Raw genomic sequence first — 20,027 nt, forward strand, 5'->3', positions numbered from 1 at the left:
CGTCGTATCACACATTCAAAACATTTCGGATCAAAATCTACTTAGAACAATTTTTCTGCTTCTTCACACGATACATACAGCAGCCAATCACAGCGGATCCTTTTGGTGTTATCATGTAAAGGAGAAACTAGTTCTTCGTTACAAATGCTGGCTGATGACGGGGGATTCGATGCTGATAGCTGATTGGTACTTGTAAACGAACAACTTATAATTTTTATTTACAACTGAAAGAGAGAAGCACGATTATAAAAAATCGTGCTTCTCTCTTTCAGTTGTAAAGCAGATAGGAAAATTTGTTTGTAACAGTTGTTCGCCCGAAATAAATGAAAGTGGGATACCACCCTAAGAAAACCGACTCGTATCCACGCTACGCCTCGGAAAAACCACGAAACCGTCCATACAAGGCAGCCCATTTGCCGGTTTTTGATCCTGGGTTTAAGTACCCGCGTTTAGCCGTCTTAACAACTCAGGTAAGCAGAATTTAAAATAGTTTGTTGGGGGGGGGGATATTAAAAATCTGGAAAACTGGTAGTTTGTGACATTTCGCACATACTATCACGCCTCAGAAATTAACCAGCGAAGAAAATAAAGTATACAGAAGCAAACCTTTGCAAGTGTTGCCAGTGTGCGAAACATAAAATCTTTAACTTGTCTTACACGTATCCTCGCGTATAGCCGATTCTTAGAGTGTTACTATTCGACAAAGCATAATAACTTTAATCTATTTTTTTTATTTAATCAATCGAATATAAATTAACAAACTAAGTAATTTAAAATATGTAAACAAGCTACATAGTAATTTTAATCTTTATTTTACACTTTTAGTGGCGTATATATGTATTTCAGTGTATTTCGGTATATAACAGTTTTTGTAAATTAAAATGCGTTTAATTTGTAATAATATAATATTTTAATAATTTGTAATATTTATAACATTAATTTATAATTTAACTGAAAATTTTGGTGAATATTTACAACTTTAATGGAAATGATGCAAGATAGTGTAACATCATATGTTACTAAATAATACAATTTTTTTTAAATATTTTTTTTTACCATGTTTTATCTTGCTTAACTTTTTTTTAATATTGTTTATCCTTTTTTGATATTTTTAATGTTAAACTCTTCTCGAAATGTTATACTACAAGCTGAAGTTTTAAATTGCAGTTCTCCCCCCTTCCATTTAGTGTCCTGTATTTGAACCGAAAACATAAAGTCAGTATTCTTTATTTTCATATTTTATTGCAGTGGTGTTTGTACACTATCTCGAAATATAATAAAAGTTTTCTTCAGCCATACTTAATTCTATGTTAAAAGACAACGTTATTTATTTAAGGTTTCTCAATTCTTACTCACCTGGCGTATCTAGTGAGCAAAAGAAACATAAGAAACGGCCTCGATCTTCTTCAACACTTGACAGTATCTTTGTGTGTGTTCTTGCCGCTATCTACGTCGAGTTTGCATTTATTCAAAATAAATAAATATAGTTCTTTTTAAACATTTGTGCCAAGGCGAACTGAAAATCCTCTATGATATCAACCAAGAGTCTTTTTTTTTTTTTTTTTTTTTCAGAAATTCTTTAATGTTTGAAGTAAGAAAATGTAAGTGTTCATTTAATCAGCAACAAAAATTTAATGGGAAAAAGAAGAACTATTATTGCGTGCGTACGGGTTCGTAACGGATTGAATGCAAACAGAATCGATGATAGCTTGATAAAGTTTATTTTACCTAAAGAAACACTTCTCAGGTCTGAAATTTTCCACAATGGTACTCCTACAGCTCCTCTCAGTATAACAGTAGTTACCACTTGAAACTACTAAGAACGCAGTCAATGCAAAGCGCATTCAAAGAGCGAAGCTCACCCGGAGATTTCTCAATAGTTCGAATAAACCTCCGGTCTTGTTGCCGAGAAATCTCTAGCACCTTCCATTTCTGGAAATTACTAGAAGGCATATACGGTTAAAGTTATGTATAAGGGCTGGATACGGTTATAGTTAGGATACATATAAGGATCATATAGGCTGGATATATATAGGGATCATACAGGCTGGATACATATAGGGATCAATTACAGTTATTCAGTTACAGTTATACAGAAACAAGACTTAAATGTCGCCAAATCTGGCGATTTTTGGCAATATTCATCCCCCCCTAGACTTGGTGACAATATTTAGTCGCCAAAATTATCGCTAGTTTGTCGATATCTCGCAAATATAGCGAAACAGTCAATGTTACTTGCATATATACAAATGCAATATACACAAAGGTATATGTGTTAAGAAAAAAGTAAGCATAAGAAAGTAATAAGCAATGAGTAACATTGTATAAAAGTAATAGAAAAGTGCTCAAAAACATATATTTAAAGAATAACACACATAAAAAATTGTATGCGGTGCTTACATTATAACGGCTCCAGACAGATATTTGGGAAACTTAGTTTACCAAAATTTTAAGAAACTAGTCATAAATATGTATGTAGAAGATATTATGGTACTTTTCTATTAACAGGGTGTTATTTATTTCTGTCTGACTGACGTCTGATGTTGCTTATTTTGCATTTAGAAATTTTAATACCGCGTTTTTCACAAGATTTTTGAATTATGTGTTAGGATATGTGTTATGTAGTATGTGATATGTATTAAGATAGGAAGGATATGTGTTAGGAATGTGTTAGAGATCCTCTTTGGCAAGCGCAGAAACATATTCTTTAGTCCGCAATTCTTTTATCCTTAACCATATTCTTTTATCCTTAACCCTTTGCGGCACAGTGTGTCCGGTCTGGACACACAGGAAGTTCAATTTTTCTGTACGCACAGAAAAATTGAATGAAAAAGGATTTATAGGTTACTATAGGATACTCTGAACCTTCTTTATTTATAGTAGATGGCAGCTCAACACAAACCAGTCCATGTATTTTAGCCATGTTTAGTTTTTTTAAGACCCTCATTTTTCAAAGAAATCTTCCAGATATATTTTAGGGTATAAAAGGAAATTGTTTGAAAAAAAAAATTCTATGTTATTTTTTCGGCTGTATGCTAATCTCCTTAGTCTATATAATTTTTAAATTTTTACTCTGAAATCTTGCCTAAAATCAAACGGCGAACCCTAGGTGGTCCCAGACCAGACTCACCAATAATCTAGGACACCTGAGAGTCTGTATTCGTTGTTTCTCCGCATCTCATCGGTCAGTTCATTGACAACAATGCTCGTTTCAGCACTCTTTTCAAAGCTCTATTCAATTAGTGTGCCACTTTGGTCACACCCACAGAATTAAAACGATAAGTGATAAACTTCATAAAACTTCACTTGTGTACTCCTCTAGGCCTAATTAGACTGCCTACCTTTTTTTTTTTTTTTTTTTTTCATCAAAACTCCGACTTTGAAAGGTAGCGTGCCGGAAAGGGTTAAACAAACAAAGAAGTTGCAATGTTTATTAATTTTTCAGGAAGTATCCTGGACATAGGTATCCGCAGAAAATTTTGGAGAAAAGAGAAAATGTGGAGACAAATAATAACATCAATAAATTTTTATTTAGTTCTTCAACTGGCGGTTCATAAGACAAATAACAGAATACAGTATTGCATCATTAAAAATACGCATGTATTACAGTAGAATGCCTTTTAACCGGCCAGCAAAGGGAACTCGCCAATTTCGGTTTAGAGGTTTTTACGGATAAAAGAATATATATTTCTAGAACTTACTTGCTCATCTTTTGTGATGCCATCCGTAAAAACTGCAACCTAAGAACTTCATGCATGATGCTTTTTATCTTTCGGGCCTAATTAAAAACATAATACCGAACATAGTGCAGATTATTTAAAATTAAAACATATAATGTGATTTTATATTTAAAAAAAAACAAAATCAAATTAACTTTTACAACTACTATGTTTATTATCACATGAAAATTACGAATCTTTTATTATGAGGGCATAAAACTTCGTATGTCTGCCTGCTTACAAGTCGCATTTTAAAAGCTGCTGTGTATACAGGGAAGCCTCGTAATAATATGTATTGACATAGACGAACATTCCTCTGGAAAACTTATAAAAGTCTTCAATATTTCGTCACTTTTCTTTCATGTAACGTTCTTACTCTGTGTGTCATTTTCATCTTGAGTTTTCCCCTCCTCATCCTCATCCTTCTCCTTTCCTCAGTACATGACTGATTATTTCGTCGTCGTCTTGAGAGAGTGGGGCACCAACCAAACTGTCTGCATCTATCCAACCTGCACTTCCTTCTCACTAACATAAACTTATGATAGCTGCCTGCATACAAGACTGTCACCGTACTTTTAGAAATTCTGTGTGTGTAGAATGAAACGGTACAACGTAACATACGGGTGTAGATGAACATTTAACTGCAATCTTTGTCAATCCTTCGTCAGTTATTGTGATCCTTCGCCAGCTTCCCTTTAAGTAACTTTCTAACTCTATGTGTCATCTTCACCTTCATCCTTCCTGTCCTCATCTTTCTCCTTTCCCAGTACATGTCCAATTATTTGGTAGTAGTTAAACTAAGTTACTAGTACCAAATACACTTAGTTTATGAGTAAGTGGAGGTACACACTTAGTTTGTGAAGTGGGTGGATTTCCTTGCAATACTGGAGCACTCTGGGTAAGCTTTACATCAGCTTCTTCCATCTCAGCATCACATGCACTTTCAGATGGTTCAACATTTGCTAACTGCGACGTTGTAACTTCATTATCAGTTTTTACCAACTTAACAGTCCCATTTTCACTTTCTTCCAACTCCACTTCAAGCACTTGAGAATCAAGAACTTTATGTCCACGAATTGTTCCTTTATCTTTTTCAGATGCTATACTAGCCACTTCTTTTATTTCTTCATCTTTACAAACATGATTATCACTTTCTTCCATCTCAACTTCAGGCATTTGGGACTCAAGAGCTTCTTTGCCATCTTTCATTTCTTCACTCTCGTAAGATGTTTCATCTTTCATTTCTTGATCTTTCTCAGACACTACTTCCTTCATCTCTTCATCCTTTGATTCTTCAGATGCGATTTCTGCCATTTCTATATCTTCTTTCATAGCTTCAGTTTCTTCTGAAAGCTCCACTTTCATCTAGAGTTGCTCTCGCAGGTCTTCTTGGCCAACTTTTATCTCTTCTCGTCCAACTTTCATCTCTTCCGGCCCCACTTTCATCTTAGCCGTGATCTCTTCATATCCAGCTTTTATTTCATCATATCTGGCTTTTATCTCAACCTTCATCTCTTCATATCCGGTTTTAATCTCTTCCCTCTTCCAGTCTCTAGTAGTTAAACTAAGTGTGTACCTACACTTAAACCTGCACATCCTCTTCACTAATACTAACCTTTCTCCGAACATGTAATTAAATCCAAGATATTGGCCACGGACGCCGAACGTATTTTAAAACTGAGAGAATCTTCCTCAATCAACTCATCATCTCCAAACATGATCATATCCAGCTTTTATCTCATCATATCTGGCTTTTACCTCAGCCCTTATCTCTTCATACGCGGCTTTAATCTCTTCCAGTCTCTAGTAGTTACACTAAGTGTGTACCTCCGTTTAAACCTGCACATCCTCTTCGCTAATACTAATCTTTCTCCGAACATGTAATTAAATCCAAGATATTGGCCACGGACGCCCAACGTATTTTAAAACTAAGAGAATCTTCATCAATCAACTCGTCATCTCCAAACATGATCATAGGTCACAATTTACGGCAGCAGAGATGTAAAGAAATGTTCATTATGTTTTTCCAAGGAAGAGATAAAGTAAATCTGGCGTCTTTCAGTGTGAATTTCTTTAGAAAATCATGGACACTCCCTTCAAAGATCACGCATCGATGCAGGCTCATCTTTATGTTCTACATCAGCGGTTCTCAACCTTTTGACTAACTCCTACCATCTAAACAAAAATTGAAAACCTTTAGTACCACCACTACAAAGTACTACTACCACTCTTGAACAAAGCTCAGATCGTGTAAATTTACGAGTGTTAGAGAAAAATCAGGATGTTGATGTTTTAATTTTTGAATTTAATAGTTGAAAATACTTAGCTCCTTTGCGTACCACCAGTTCAGAACCCCTGTTCTAGATAGTTCTTTCTCCGGGCTTGAATAATTCTTCTTACGTTGGGCGTCAGAAACGTTTTCCCCCTTTGAAATCTTTAAACATAAATGTTTTCCCCCCTTTAAATCTTTAAACTGTGAACGTATTACATACTTTTTATCTTACGTACTTACCACCAATTAAGTTGCTCTACCGCCTGTTATATGACTATCAGCATTTGTACTCAATTGGTGGAGCATTCTTTTGTCGCTAGGCCCAGCCAAAAATCTCTATGGAATATTAAAATTTGTAGCGGAATTTATAAGATGGATAAAGATAAGATTGTAGCGGAAGATGGGTATTTGTGACCTGTGGTTTCGAATTTAAATGGAGACCTTTCAAAAGTTCCGTTTGTTTTGATACGGTCGGTTAATTGTCTGCCGGTTACGAGAAATTTTACTGTACTTTATGCGTCAATACAAAATACGTTTTTACGCGATTCCAGTGGGGCCATTTGCAGTATCTCCTCACCCCACCCCTCCACGAACGCACATGGTCCGTAATTCTTCTCAAAAGCATGATAACCCTACCTTAGTATGAAGTTTTCGAGACTTTGTTTTACTTATTTTCGCTAGCAACTGAGCGATTGTGAAACGTAATTTTTCCTTGAAGTTATTTTTCATGCAATAGTATCACTGCATTTTTAGTTGATATTTAGAATATCAAAAGAAAGGGGGATATGAGCCATATTTTCGTCCTGAGGTAGATTACCTGTTTTATTTTTATTACTTATTCCCTTTCTACATCCCCCACTATTTTTAAATATTACTGAACAACCGATTAAATGAATGGAATTTAGGTAGAGTCTCACAATAACTATATTTTGTTCTAGCAATGTTTTATGACAATCATATATTATCTTATTGTAACCATATCGCCAGACGAGAAAGCGCTTCCAGTGTGGCAAGTTTAAATGAAATTATTTCAGATTTTATTTATTTACTAGCCCAGATGGACTATTAAAAAAGTCTGAATCCCTTATCAAATTACCGCCAAATATTAGAGCCCTGCATTGCATTTAAAGAAATTAAATTGTAGAGGCATTAGGTTATTTCGAAGCCGGAGAGATGAAAAATGAGCAACGCCTTCGCCGGTGTTCGAATCACGGGCCTCTCGAATACGCGCCGAGCGTACTGACCACTACACTACGAAGGCATGCAAGAAGACGGGAGAAATACCTTATAAAATAATGAAGAATCTGCACGAATGTATGTATGTCTCTCGCACTGTGAGAAAAAAACTACGGTACCTAGCGACATCAAATTTTGAACAACGTAGTCCTCCACTCGAATATGGGCATCTGGAAGCCCAAGTTTGCAATCTGGAATTTGTTTTATTATCTATTTCATATTTTGCAAACATTGAACGAATTTTTGATTAACAAACTCAACGATTTCAAAGCATTCCATTAGCATTAACATCGCGTGAATCTTCAAGTATGTATATTTTATGGCGTTTCGAAAGAGCGCGAAGATACTGTATCCGAAATATGTTCGTTTCATATCTAGAGTCTTCAAAATGCAACGGCAATTCTAAAGATACATATATTCTTTCATACATTGTCACAAGTCTTCAATACGTTGTCATAACTGACAGTTAATTAATCAATAAAAGGGAGCATCCGTCACTCTTTCATACGGGTCTCAGCCGGTTAAAAGCGGTATAGGATTCACGTTTTTCAGCCTGAAGGAAATCGTGCTTATGAAACCTTATCTTCCAAAGATTTTACGGCGATCATTAAAAAAAAAAAAAAAAAAAAAGGCACAACGCACAACCGAAGACGGAGTTTAACGGTTTATGTTTCGGAAACCGAAAGCTGACGTCCTTAGATTATCATTTGTTTACTCAGATTAAGAGATTAACAGCATAGATTTTAAAGATGGAAGTATCATCTTATCGGCGATTTATAAGTCTTAAAAATGAATTTTATGATATTTTAGAGGTCACGTGTAGGTTATTGTGCCTCTTTTTTTTACGATAAATAGCACGTGGCGGTGTTATCATGCTAAAAGTTTCATTCGTAAGTTTGCTTCGAACCAGTTATGCTTTTATGCGATTGGTTATCTTGTTTGAAAATTTAGAAATGCTTTAGAGAGGTCAGCGAAGATGTCCTTGTAGCTCGCCTTTTTAATAAAACGTTTTTTAATTATGTTTTTATAATCGATGAATGAGTCCTGTTTCTCTTGAAGGGGTGTCTAAATGATTTTTATAGACTGAAATAATAAAATTCCAACGATGAAATTTTCAATCTGATTCGGTTTTTTTTAATTAATTAAGTTATTTTTTTTTTCATGCCGCCCAACCGGTATAGAGGTTAGCGGCGCTGACTGCCGTGCCCGAAGGCCTCGGGTTCGAATCCCGGAGAAGACATAGATGTTTGTAAATGTACAGTGTTCGTGTGGCATGGGGGTACTCTAAACGCGGCAAAACAAAAGTCCTCTCGAGAGGTTGGTGGTAGGGAAAGAGGGGTGGGTGACCCTTTTGGACCCGTCCCCCCCCGAGGTGTTCATCAAAACTAGGGGTGGAACTGAGCTAAATCGCACTTTCACATGTAAGGTTTTTAAGGCTGTTGCCAACGAAAGGAGTAAACTTGTGCTCCTTGCCACATGGATTTTCGTGGGCTTGGACTAAATCTAGGTCAACCAAGCGAGATTTAGCAACAACAACAACAAGAGAAGTTTTTACTTTGCATATGATGTGAGAATATTTAAATCTACCAACTCACTTTTACTGAGATACAAACTAGCATGAAATTATACAAGTAAAATAGGTTGATTTCAATCATTTGAGATCATTCTTGAAAATTTAGGCACCTCTCCATAAGAAAATTTGCTTTATCATCCCTTTCACATAAAGACTAAAACAGACTTCACAAACAAAACTGACTCCCATTATAACAAGCCCTCGAGTCCTACAGAAAAAGGACGTTAATACAAGCCCCTGCTATAGTAAACATGCATTAATAGACACTCATCGGTCGGGAATGCTGTACACCTATCGTTGCAACAGAATGGTCGCTATAACAAATGTCCGTTATTACGAGCATCGATTGCGATTTTATCTGAGCGAATTTCGAAATTATTTTAAAGAATTTTTAGAGATTTGGCGAATATCAAATATATTTGTAATAATTTTCGTGTTTAACAGCAATATAAGCTAGTTTTTGTTGAGCGCTGAGTACTGGGATTTCGAATTAAAATCGAACCCATACGACCGAATTGGCTACGTAGTTTGCACGTGGCCTTCTCCATGTGTTACGTGAAAAGGAGCCAGTTTCCACTATAAAGCCCTCTCCGACGGCATCCTGCCCCTTAAACCTGTAGCCCTCTTTCGTCTTGTTATATTCAATAGTCTAATCTCCTGAGACAAGTGGAATCTTTTTTTCACTTAACGCAGTAGCACTCAATTCTCCCCGCAATTAAGAATTACTCACTTTTTAACTGCCTTTAAAATAGTTTCATTTAAAAAAATTAGCTTGCCTTTCAGTCTTTATAACTTTCGTACTTCAGGACAGGGATTTTGGAAGGGTATAGCTTTTCTCCTGCAAGAAACATGCAGGAAAAGACTGAAGCAAAATCATATACCTTTGATGCAAGAAACTTGCAGGAAAAGACTGAAGCAAAATCATATACCTTTGATGCAAGAAACTTGCAGGAAAAGACTGAAGCAAAATCATATACCTTTGATGCAAGAAACTTGCAGGAAAAGACTGAAGCAAAATCATATACCTTTGATGCAAGAAACTTGCAGGAAAAGACTGAAGCAAAATCATATACCTTTGATGCAAGAAACTTGCAGGAAAAGACTGAAGCAAAATCATATACCTTTGATGCAAGAAACTTGCAGGAAAAGACTGAAGCAAAATCATATACCTTTGATGCAAGAAACTTGCAGGAAAAGACTGAAGCAAAATCATATACCTTTGATGCAAGAAACTTGCAGGAAAAGACTGAAGCAAAATCATATACCTTTGATGCAAGAAACTTGCAGGAAAAGACTGAAGCAAAATCATATACCTTTGATGCAAGAAACTTGCAGGAAAAGACTGAAGCAAAATCATATACCTTTGATGCAAGAAACTTGCAGGAAAAGACTGAAGCAAAATCATATACCTTTGATGCAAGAAACTTGCAGGAAAAGACTGAAGCAAAATCATATACCTTTGATGCAAGAAACTTGCAGGAAAAGACTGAAGCAAAATCATATACCTTTGATGCAAGAAACTTGCAGGAAAAGACTGAAGCAAAATCATATACCTTTGATGCAAGAAACTTGCAGGAAAAGACTGAAGCAAAATCATATACCTTTGATGCAAGAAACTTGCAGGAAAAGACTGAAGCAAAATCATATACCTTTGATGCAAGAAACTTGCAGGAAAAGACTGAAGCAAAATCATATACCTTTGATGCAAGAAACTTGCAGGAAAAGACTGAAGCAAAATCATATACCTTTGATGCAAGAAACTTGCAGGAAAAGACTGAAGCAAAATCATATACCTTTGATGCAAGAAACTTGCAGGAAAAGACTGAAGCAAAATCATATACCTTTGATGCAAGAAACTTGCAGGAAAAGACTGAAGCAAAATCATATACCTTTGATGCAAGAAACTTGCAGGAAAAGACTGAAGCAAAATCATATACCTTTGATGCAAGAAACTTGCAGGAAAAGACTGAAGCAAAATCATATACCTTTGATGCAAGAAACTTGCAGGAAAAGACTGAAGCAAAATCATATACCTTTGATGCAAGAAACTTGCAGGAAAAGACTGAAGCAAAATCATATACCTTTGATGCAAGAAACTTGCAGGAAAAGACTGAAGCAAAATCATATGAATATTCTTAGTACGCTATAAGAATTTGGCTTGCTCGTTATAACGTGCTTTCACTAATTAAGCATTTTTGCTTAGAAGTTTAACTTAAAAAAAATTTCAGTATGTTTTAAAAATAGTTAAAGACCATTTAATACGCACTTTCTCTAAAATTATACTGCAATTTTCTCATATTAAACTTATAAAGTATTTTCTGCCTCCTTTCTGCATGCCTTTGAGGTGTAACGGTAGCGTATTCGAGAGGTCCAGGTTCGAGTCCCGGCGAAGGCACTGCATATTTTTCATACCTCCTACTTCCAAATAATCCAATGACTACAAACTCAAATATATATTTTCCATGAGGATTTTTTTCAAAAACGACGATAAACGTAATTATTACAGCTACATTGCATTCTTTTGTTCAAATATTTATTCTTAAAATTTGTTAATTATAATTATTTTAATAAATTATTGTTAAATGGTTTTCAGAAAATTAGCATTCTATTGAAACTTATTTCTCTGTTATATTTCCTTATTTTTAATTTCTTGGGTTACTCTATGAAATTTTTCTGCAAAATAAGGAATTTTTTGGTGAAAATAAAGTTTTCTTATTTCTGTTTTGTTAATGTGTGAAATTTTCTTACTTTATAAAAGAAACGTTTCTGTGCGTGTTTTTCAAAACTCACTTAAAAAATTGTTGTTAGAAATCATTTTTAATTAATTTTTAAACATTTAATGCTTTAAAAATATAAATTTATAGGCAATGAAAGCATAAATAAAGGAGTGCATGATATTTAAGTAATTATGCTGTGTAAAAGAAACTTGCATTTCTACTATTTTATAATATTTATATATAAATGGTAAAATAGTAATAATTGCGATTTAACTTAAAATTTTCTAAATGAGTCATAAATAATATCACCACACAAATAAAATCGCATATTAGGTATATAAAGCAGCTGAAATTTGATGTTAGAAAGCATATTTTATTATATTACGCGATGATTAAGTTCGATAGTCGGGCTTAAGGGTCGAATTTCAGACGGAGGTTGTGACGTCACGCCACAGCTTCCGTGGCCGTTTTTATTGTTCGTGGTGCTAAGGCCAAGCATAAGACAAGCGCTTACAATATCTTGGCCACGATGAATTGATTATATTGGGTGTTATAACTAAAATGAAAACAAATTAAACTTTAAGACCTCCCGTCAACTTAATAGGTACTTGTGTAGAGACATTAGGATTTTTTTTTTTTTTTTTTTTTTTGAAGTCAGAGAAATGAAAAATGAGCAAACGCCTTTCCCGGGAATCGAACCGCGGACTTCTGGAATACCGACCTAGTGTGCAGAACCACTACACCACGAAGGTACGTTAGAAAGCGGGAGAAATACCTTATATACTTCCCTTTTTAAAGGGCGACTAGGGTTTTAGGGGACCTAGTCGCCAAATCCTGGGTATGAAGAATCATCACCACAACCCTTTTAATTCGGGCGCCACTGTAGGATTCTTTTTTCGAAGCCAGAGAGATGAAAAATGAGCAAACGCCTACGACGGGAATTGAACCTTGGACCTCTGGAATACCGGCCCAGTGTGCAGAACCACTACACCACGAAGGCACGCCAGGAAAGTGGAAGAAATACCTTATACTTAAGACACAATAACACGCCGAATAAATACTAATTCAGAAGTCAAACAAAGTGAAAATTTTGTAAATATAACGCTGATTTTTGTTGTTTCACTTCTGAATTAGTACCTTATACTTGTTAGAACTCTAAGTCTGACACCGGATTACTACAGAAATTTCTACGTAAATGCTAATGTATGTTCTTAAGAACTGCATCTGTTGCTTTCAAATAGCTTAAATTGTTGATCCACAACAGAGAGATTCAATTTGAAAGATGAATATTGTACATTTTCCCGATTAGCAACTGAAAAGTGAAATGAAGCATTTGTAGTGATCCGATTTAAAATCGTGTTTCGAGACCAATAGCGCTTTTGGTCTGAGAATTCAACATATGTGACTTTACAAACCACCATCTTTAAACATACGTTTGATTGGTAAATTATCCATAAGCCAAAAGTGAAGAGGGACGAAAAATCACTTTACAGCATTTAGATATAAGATAATACGTAATAAGCGATTTCACGTTTCACTGACTAAAGAAAGAATTTCTTGTTTAAAATTGAAAACTCTGAAGATAAAGCTACCCTCTCACTAGTTTCATCTTAAAAAACCATACTATACCGGTTCAACGAGTCAGCTTATTTAATTCCACGCTCTGATTAATCAACACGCAGAACTTGAATGAGTAACTTTGCCATTTTCACACTTTGATACGTAAGTACAAAAAGACAGAACCAACCTTCTAATGCTATCAAATTGGTTGTTCTCATTTGAAAGGCTAATCTGTCGTTAGTAACTTAGCTGATAAACTGTAAGATCATTGAAGTATAAGAGACTCTAAGAATTATTTAAGATCAGCTTATTATAAATACAAGCATTACTTGTTCTTTCGAGTCTAAATTGTTGCCTCTAATTTCGGAATAAAATCTTCAGACATAAGCACGACAATGTGCATATTTAGTTACAGAAAGCGCACATGGCATGCACATAAATATAGTTTTTATTGGAAATTTATTGTGAAGTGATAAAATGATAATTTTTAGAAAGATAAACCAATATTTTGTTGTTGACATGGTTAATCTTGCTTGCTTGAAATCAGAGCAAGCCCTCGAAATTCATGGTGGCAAGGAGTCACGATTGCTCCTATCGTTGGCAAAAAAGCTGTGGCCATCATACAAGCGACAGAATTATTTTTTTCAGTTCCGTGTCCCAATTTTAAAAAACAGCTTCCCAGGAGACGGGGTCCAATGGTCTCTCCTTTTCCCCTACCACAACCTCTGGAGAGGACTTTCGGCTCGCCCCATATTTTGAATGCCTCCATGTCGCGCAGACACTATACATTTATCCATGCCGGACTCTTTGGTATGGTAGTCTTTGGTATATTAAGTCACTAACCCCTATCCCCGTTGGGTGGCAATTGATGTTTTAAAGCTGTGATAAGGATTCTTGTGCTATGGTCACACATCATTAAGTTTTTTAATCTCTCAGCAATATAATAAATTAGCTATTATTTCTTTTTTAACTACTTCATCTTGTTTAGTTTGTAAATTTTATGCTTCTAGTACTCATGCTTAATTAAACATAAGTTATAAATTTAAGCGAGCCCACCAGCGGCCGAACGGTAAAGTCGCTGAACACTGGTAGTTCGGTCCGAGGTTCGAATCCCGTGAACAGGCTGGCTGCTTGGGTGTTTTCGTGGTTTCCCCCATGTGTAACGTGTATGCGAGGCAGTTTCTCTTAGAAAGTCCTCTACGAAGGCATTCCTTCCCTTAGGCAGACAGCCCTCGAGGCTTTGCCGTAATTAAATAACCAAAAACTATAAATGTAAGATATATCCAAATTTGTTTTAATGAGAAAGCTGAATGTATTTTTAAAAGGTAATAAATGTAATAATTTTTTATGTTTGTTATTTCTATACTATCACTTTCTATTGTTGTTTGAAATTCTGCTAATAGCCTACAATTGCAAATGAGAGCGCTATGAATTTATTTTTATTCACGTGCAATCAAAAATAATATGATAGCAAAAAAATTCCCTTCTCGGTACATTTAATTAAAATCGCGTAATTTAAAGAAAAATGTTATCTATCTTATTTTAAATTGAGTCGCTAAACACTTGTAATTCGACCTATTTTCAATTTCAGGGGACTGAGCTGGCAGCATGGGCGTTTCCGTGGTTTTTCTCAATGTGTAACGTGTATACGAGCCAGTTTTCTTTAGAAAATCCTTCACGAAGGCGTTCGTCCCCTTAGACAAATATCCCCAGTGATGTGCTTTGCCATAATCAATCAAACGAAGACACAGTTATTTCGTGGAGTTAATACTTAAACATTTCTTTCATTAAGTTTCAATACAAATTATAAACTTGGCTTACTATTTTAACTACATTTCTTTCATAAGGTTCTAATAAAAAAATTCTAAACTTGATTTAATATTTTTACATTATTGATCATGTTGTTTTTTAATCACCGTTGTGGTGAATCTTTGTTTACTTTTCGTTGTGAAATTGTACCTTATCCATCGTATGGCATGTTTAGGCCGGGATGAAAAACCCATATCTTTTATTGTTTTATATCATTGTGAAATTTTAACTGTGACAGTGTGACGCCTATTGCGTCTTTTGTATTTGATTGAAAAGATAACACGAATGTTCGAAAACGAATTTAAACATCGATATTTGTTTGTTTTTTTCCCTGCACAATCTGCGTGTTACCGAAAAATGTATCATAATCTGTTAGACAAGTATTGCCAGTTTGGCACGTAATCACATGAGACTACAAATATCAAACATTCCTCAACACAGTTTCTAAATCAGGATAATACAAATTACGAGGTTTGACAGTAGGCTAACCATTTCAAAGTTTTTATTTTAAGATTTTAGAAAGTCATTGAAAATATGCAGTTTAGAGTAATATAAACCATATGTAATTAGGGATTCATTATGACAAGGCTCGTTATCGGAATATGTCAAACCACACAAGAACTATCGGCCTAAATGGAAGGACGCTTTCGGGATGCCTTTCTGGTTCATGTTTATGTTACACATGGAGATATAACACGAAAAATAACCACGTAACTAACCAATTCGCCTGAATTCGAACCCATGAAAAAGAACTCGGTAGGAACGGTGTTAAACAGGTTGGGGACCATAGCAGTTTTTTAACCCTACCCAGAATATAATTTGGCTTGCGAATTGTCATCAATGAATAACTGTATGCAAGCAATGAATTTAGAATATCAAGAAATTGCAAAGAGTTCAGTAAAGAATAAAGTTTCATAAGCTGATAAGTAGTGATTAGCAAATGCTAATCACAAAATCATAAGATGCATGAAATGAATAAGACAAAACCATAAGATGTTCAGAGAATAGCGTTACAAATAATCCCCGCAAGTAATTAAAATATAATGATTACAAACGCAAAATAATAATAAAAATGTATAACATCAATAGGTACACTACGCCAAAAAAAAGGGGGAGGCAGTTCTAAATCTCCCGTTCTACTGGGCATATTGACGAAATTCAACTTGCGCTTTTCATGTCTCGAAAGCCCGACTTAGGATATATATTAAATTTATATATGGTATTGTTCTAATATTGGTATTTTCACATAAAATCGGACTTTTTCTGAAATGACGGCGATTTGTTTTCCATATTTCAATTCTACGACTCATATTATGCCAGATTACCAAGTTTTGTAAAAATCGCACGATTACTTTTTAAAAAATTAGCTCTCAAAATTTTAGCTCCTCCATGTTAATTCAATTCAGTATATATTTATTATTAATATCTGTTTTTATATTACACTTTTTTCATTCTTCCTTTCACATTCCGAAATTTAGGTTCATTCCAAATAAAATTCACCCAATTTTATGATTTATTTTTAAGATTTGCATTTTTAAACAATTTTTATGAACTTTTCGAAAAAGGTTTTGAATTATAACCTGTAAATTTTTACCATCGTCTTAGTTATCATGAATATTCGTGGCTCATAATCACATAATCACATAGTCATAATAACAATCCCATAAATGGACTATTTTCTAATTCTTCTGGACGTTCTCTGTTACGAACGCACAAAGGAAAATTTATAAGCTTGCCGAACGATTTACCAGCATTCAGTGGTCTTAACCACTCGACCACAGGTGAGGCTTATGAAAAGGGTATTTACTTTAACAAGGGTATCAAAATATAAATGCAGCAAAGATGAAAATAAAAAGGATATCACATGGACAACAGTGATGACATGCGACATGCGACGGAGGACGTGAGTACCACGTCTCTACCAATACGATTAGTCGGTATAGCGCCACGTCCACCTTTATCTAGATAATCATACGTGGTCATTATGCTAATACACTAATACATAAACATACATACAAATTTGGTACTTAATACAGTGGCGTTAAAGCTAATTAATGTTAGACACTGGATAATACATTGCCATGTTACAAGGTGTATGCAAAAGCATGGATACGGTAGCATGTATGCAGAACGTGTGTACTCATATGTTGAGAACACTATGATCCTTCGAAGCATTATCATTAGATACACAAGACATGTACATACTGAAATATTAGGTGCGCAATGTTACGCTGGAATAAGTAATTAGTACAGTGAATTAAAAGATAGACCCTAGATTAGTACTGTGTGGTATAGTGTTTTGCTACTAGATTATTTGTACTGTTTCCTAAGTACATTAACCAATGTACAAAGATATTAAACACGTGTATTAGGTACACAGTAATCAGTGGGTACCCAAGCGTTAGGTAAGTGCTACTTTAACATACATTAACAATAGGTACTTAATACAATGCTGAACAGATAATTGGTGCAATTAATTTTAGAGTGAGACCCTAGTTTGATAGGATTATCATAATAATTGCTGCCAACGTTCCGATACCTGCCTTGATTATTATTATTGTTGTTATTACTTACGTGCTCCACCCTTCGGCACTACACGGAAGGGAGGGATGCCTTCGTGGAGGACTTTCTAAGGGTTTAGTTTGGTTTATTTAATTACGGCAAAGCACACTAGGGCTATCTGCCTAAGGGGAGGGATGCCTTCGTGACTTTCTAAGAAAAACTGGTTCGTATACGCGTTACACATGGGGAAAAACGACAGAAATGCCTATGCAGCCAGCTCGTTCGCAGGAATCGAAACTCGGACCAAACTACCAGCGTTCAGCAACTTTACAGCTCGGCCGCTGATGCGCGATATCTACCTTGAGACTCCTGTTTTTCATGCGAATCTCCTGGCTCTGGTTTTATAAACTGAATCTCCGGGTTGAATAATGAATGATAAAGAGCTGACATTTGGCTGATCAGTAAGACGGAACAACATGGCACACGTCTGTACAGAGTATGATTGCGGTGAAATCTTTTTTTCAGACTTGAGCCCCATGACTTTTTTTTGGGGGGGGGATCGTCTTAAAGTAATGAGTACAAACACAAAACACGCACCATTAACGAGTTACTTTAGAGCATCCGCCGTAAAATATAAGCAGTGACGTCCGATATTCTGGCACCAACATACGTGAACATGCAGTGCCATGTTGAATTGTGTGCACAGGTGGAGGTAGACCACTTCCAGCACCTTTTGTAATACGCTTTCATTTTTCAAACATAAAAATATGCTATAAAAAAATTTGGTTACATTTCCTCCAGTTATAAGATTTTATCATACTTATCCTGGGTCACCTTTCGATTAGGACCTCTTGCACTCCCCATATATCCAAGCGTACTTTCCCCTCTACATTTTTAGTGCTAGTGCTGAAAATTAAAAATATTATTCGTTTAATTTTCCCCTTCCACTAAACAGTACAAAGTCCGTAGTCCGGACTGGTCGGGACTTCGGCGACGCCGGATTAAGGAGTTTTCCGGATTATAGATCATCAATTTAAATCTGGTAACATGTCGTGCAGAAATTATACAGTTAAAAATATGAAACCGTAATTTATGAAATTAAGAGCAATTATGATCTAAAGGGTACCAAAATTTACAAAAAAAAAAAAAAGCTTAATATTTATTTGTTTACTTTATTAAACATTTCTTTCAATGTAAGTTGTTTCGTCTTTTGTGCTAAATGCGCATGCGTAAACATTAAACGCGCATGCGTAAAGCATACAAAAAATAGTTTGTGGCTTTGAGATCCGGATTATAGATCATTCCGGATAATGGATGTCCGGATTACAGACTTTGTACTGTACTAGTTTTTCCCTTTTACTAGGGCCAGTTTATTGCTAAATTGTATTTCCTTGATCCTTTTTACTCGTCGTATTTAATTTGTATTTGCATTTAATTAATTTTATTTCCCCTTGCATTTATTATATGAAACGTATTTGTGCAAATTCTTCGTTAAGTTATTCGAATATCAGGTTCTTAAGTGTCAGGTGTTCTCACTCTTGAGAAACTTCCCAAACATTGATTTAGCTTTCTTCTGTTATTCCAGATCATTACAACTTTATCTACTGCTGATGTATAAATTCCAAGATAGAGTGGCACAGTGCCATAATTGTCAGTTTTTCTATTACTCCTCAGATGAGTGTAAAGCCGCTCTGAGGTGTGTCAAATGTGCCTCATAAATCTGCCATTTGTGAAGCCAAATGCATTCCCAAACCCACCTGCTGTAACTGCGGTAGGAAACACTCACCTGCTTTTGTAATTCTATTTTTGCATTTTTTTCATGTTCCGATCTCACGCATCTTTGATGCATGGGGGCCCAAGTGCCTTTGAAATAAAACAAAGTATGAGTATAAATTTAAGCTTTACGTAATATTTACAAAATTGATTTTTTTTTTTACATCTGGAAATATCATATTATGAACATCTACGTTATAAGGTATTTTCTCCCTCCTTTCAGCATATCTTCCTGATTTAACGGTAGCACACTTGGCGCGCGTATTCAAGAGGTCCAAGTAGAGTCCCGGCGAGGGCATCGATCATTTTTCATGTCTCCAGCTTCAGAATAACCCGATGACTCTACAATGGCACCCGAACTAAAAAGTGGTGGCCGACAATTTGTCACACCAGTATTTGGTGACTGGATCACCTCATCCCCAGTTGCCCTTTAAAAGGAGGAGTACATAAGGTATTTTCTCCTTCCTTCCAGCATGTCTTCATGGTGTAAAGGTATGTATTCGAGAGGTCCAGGTTCGAGTCCCAGAGAGGCATTGCTCATTTTTCATGTGGCCTGCTTTAGAATAACCCCATAATTCTACGTCTTTAAAACACTTTGGTACCAGAAGTAATATCTACGAGAAATGATTGCAAAAAAAGTCGTATATGGTCTTTTATATACACTATATGTACTTCATTTATGAATTAAATTTTAGTAATTAACATTACTATTTATTAAAATATTTTATTATTTTCTGCCAGTTGTAGCTATTTTCTGCCGGTTTTTGCTTAACCAGCCCCAGTTGTGAATTTACAAAACTGAGAATATTTTCTGATTTGAGTATCTGTATTTACAGCAGTTTGTCAATTAAAAAATGAGTAATTAG

The 20,027-nt window shown here is 35.3% G+C and overlaps 1 long non-coding RNA gene across 1 annotated transcript; it reads left to right on the forward strand.

Moving 5' to 3' along the window:
• Positions 1–285: 285 nt before the first annotated feature.
• LOC146998172 (uncharacterized) lies at positions 286–20,027 on the forward strand. Its single transcript, XR_015040027.1, has 2 exons — positions 286–470; positions 19,385–20,027. It is a non-coding gene; the product is annotated as an uncharacterized LOC146998172 (long non-coding RNA).

This window comes from Stegodyphus dumicola, chromosome 3 (assembly GCF_044657685.1).
Source record: "Stegodyphus dumicola isolate Sdum_Otavi_A_Nest chromosome 3, ASM4465768v1".
Taxonomy (NCBI): domain Eukaryota; kingdom Metazoa; phylum Arthropoda; class Arachnida; order Araneae; family Eresidae; genus Stegodyphus; species Stegodyphus dumicola.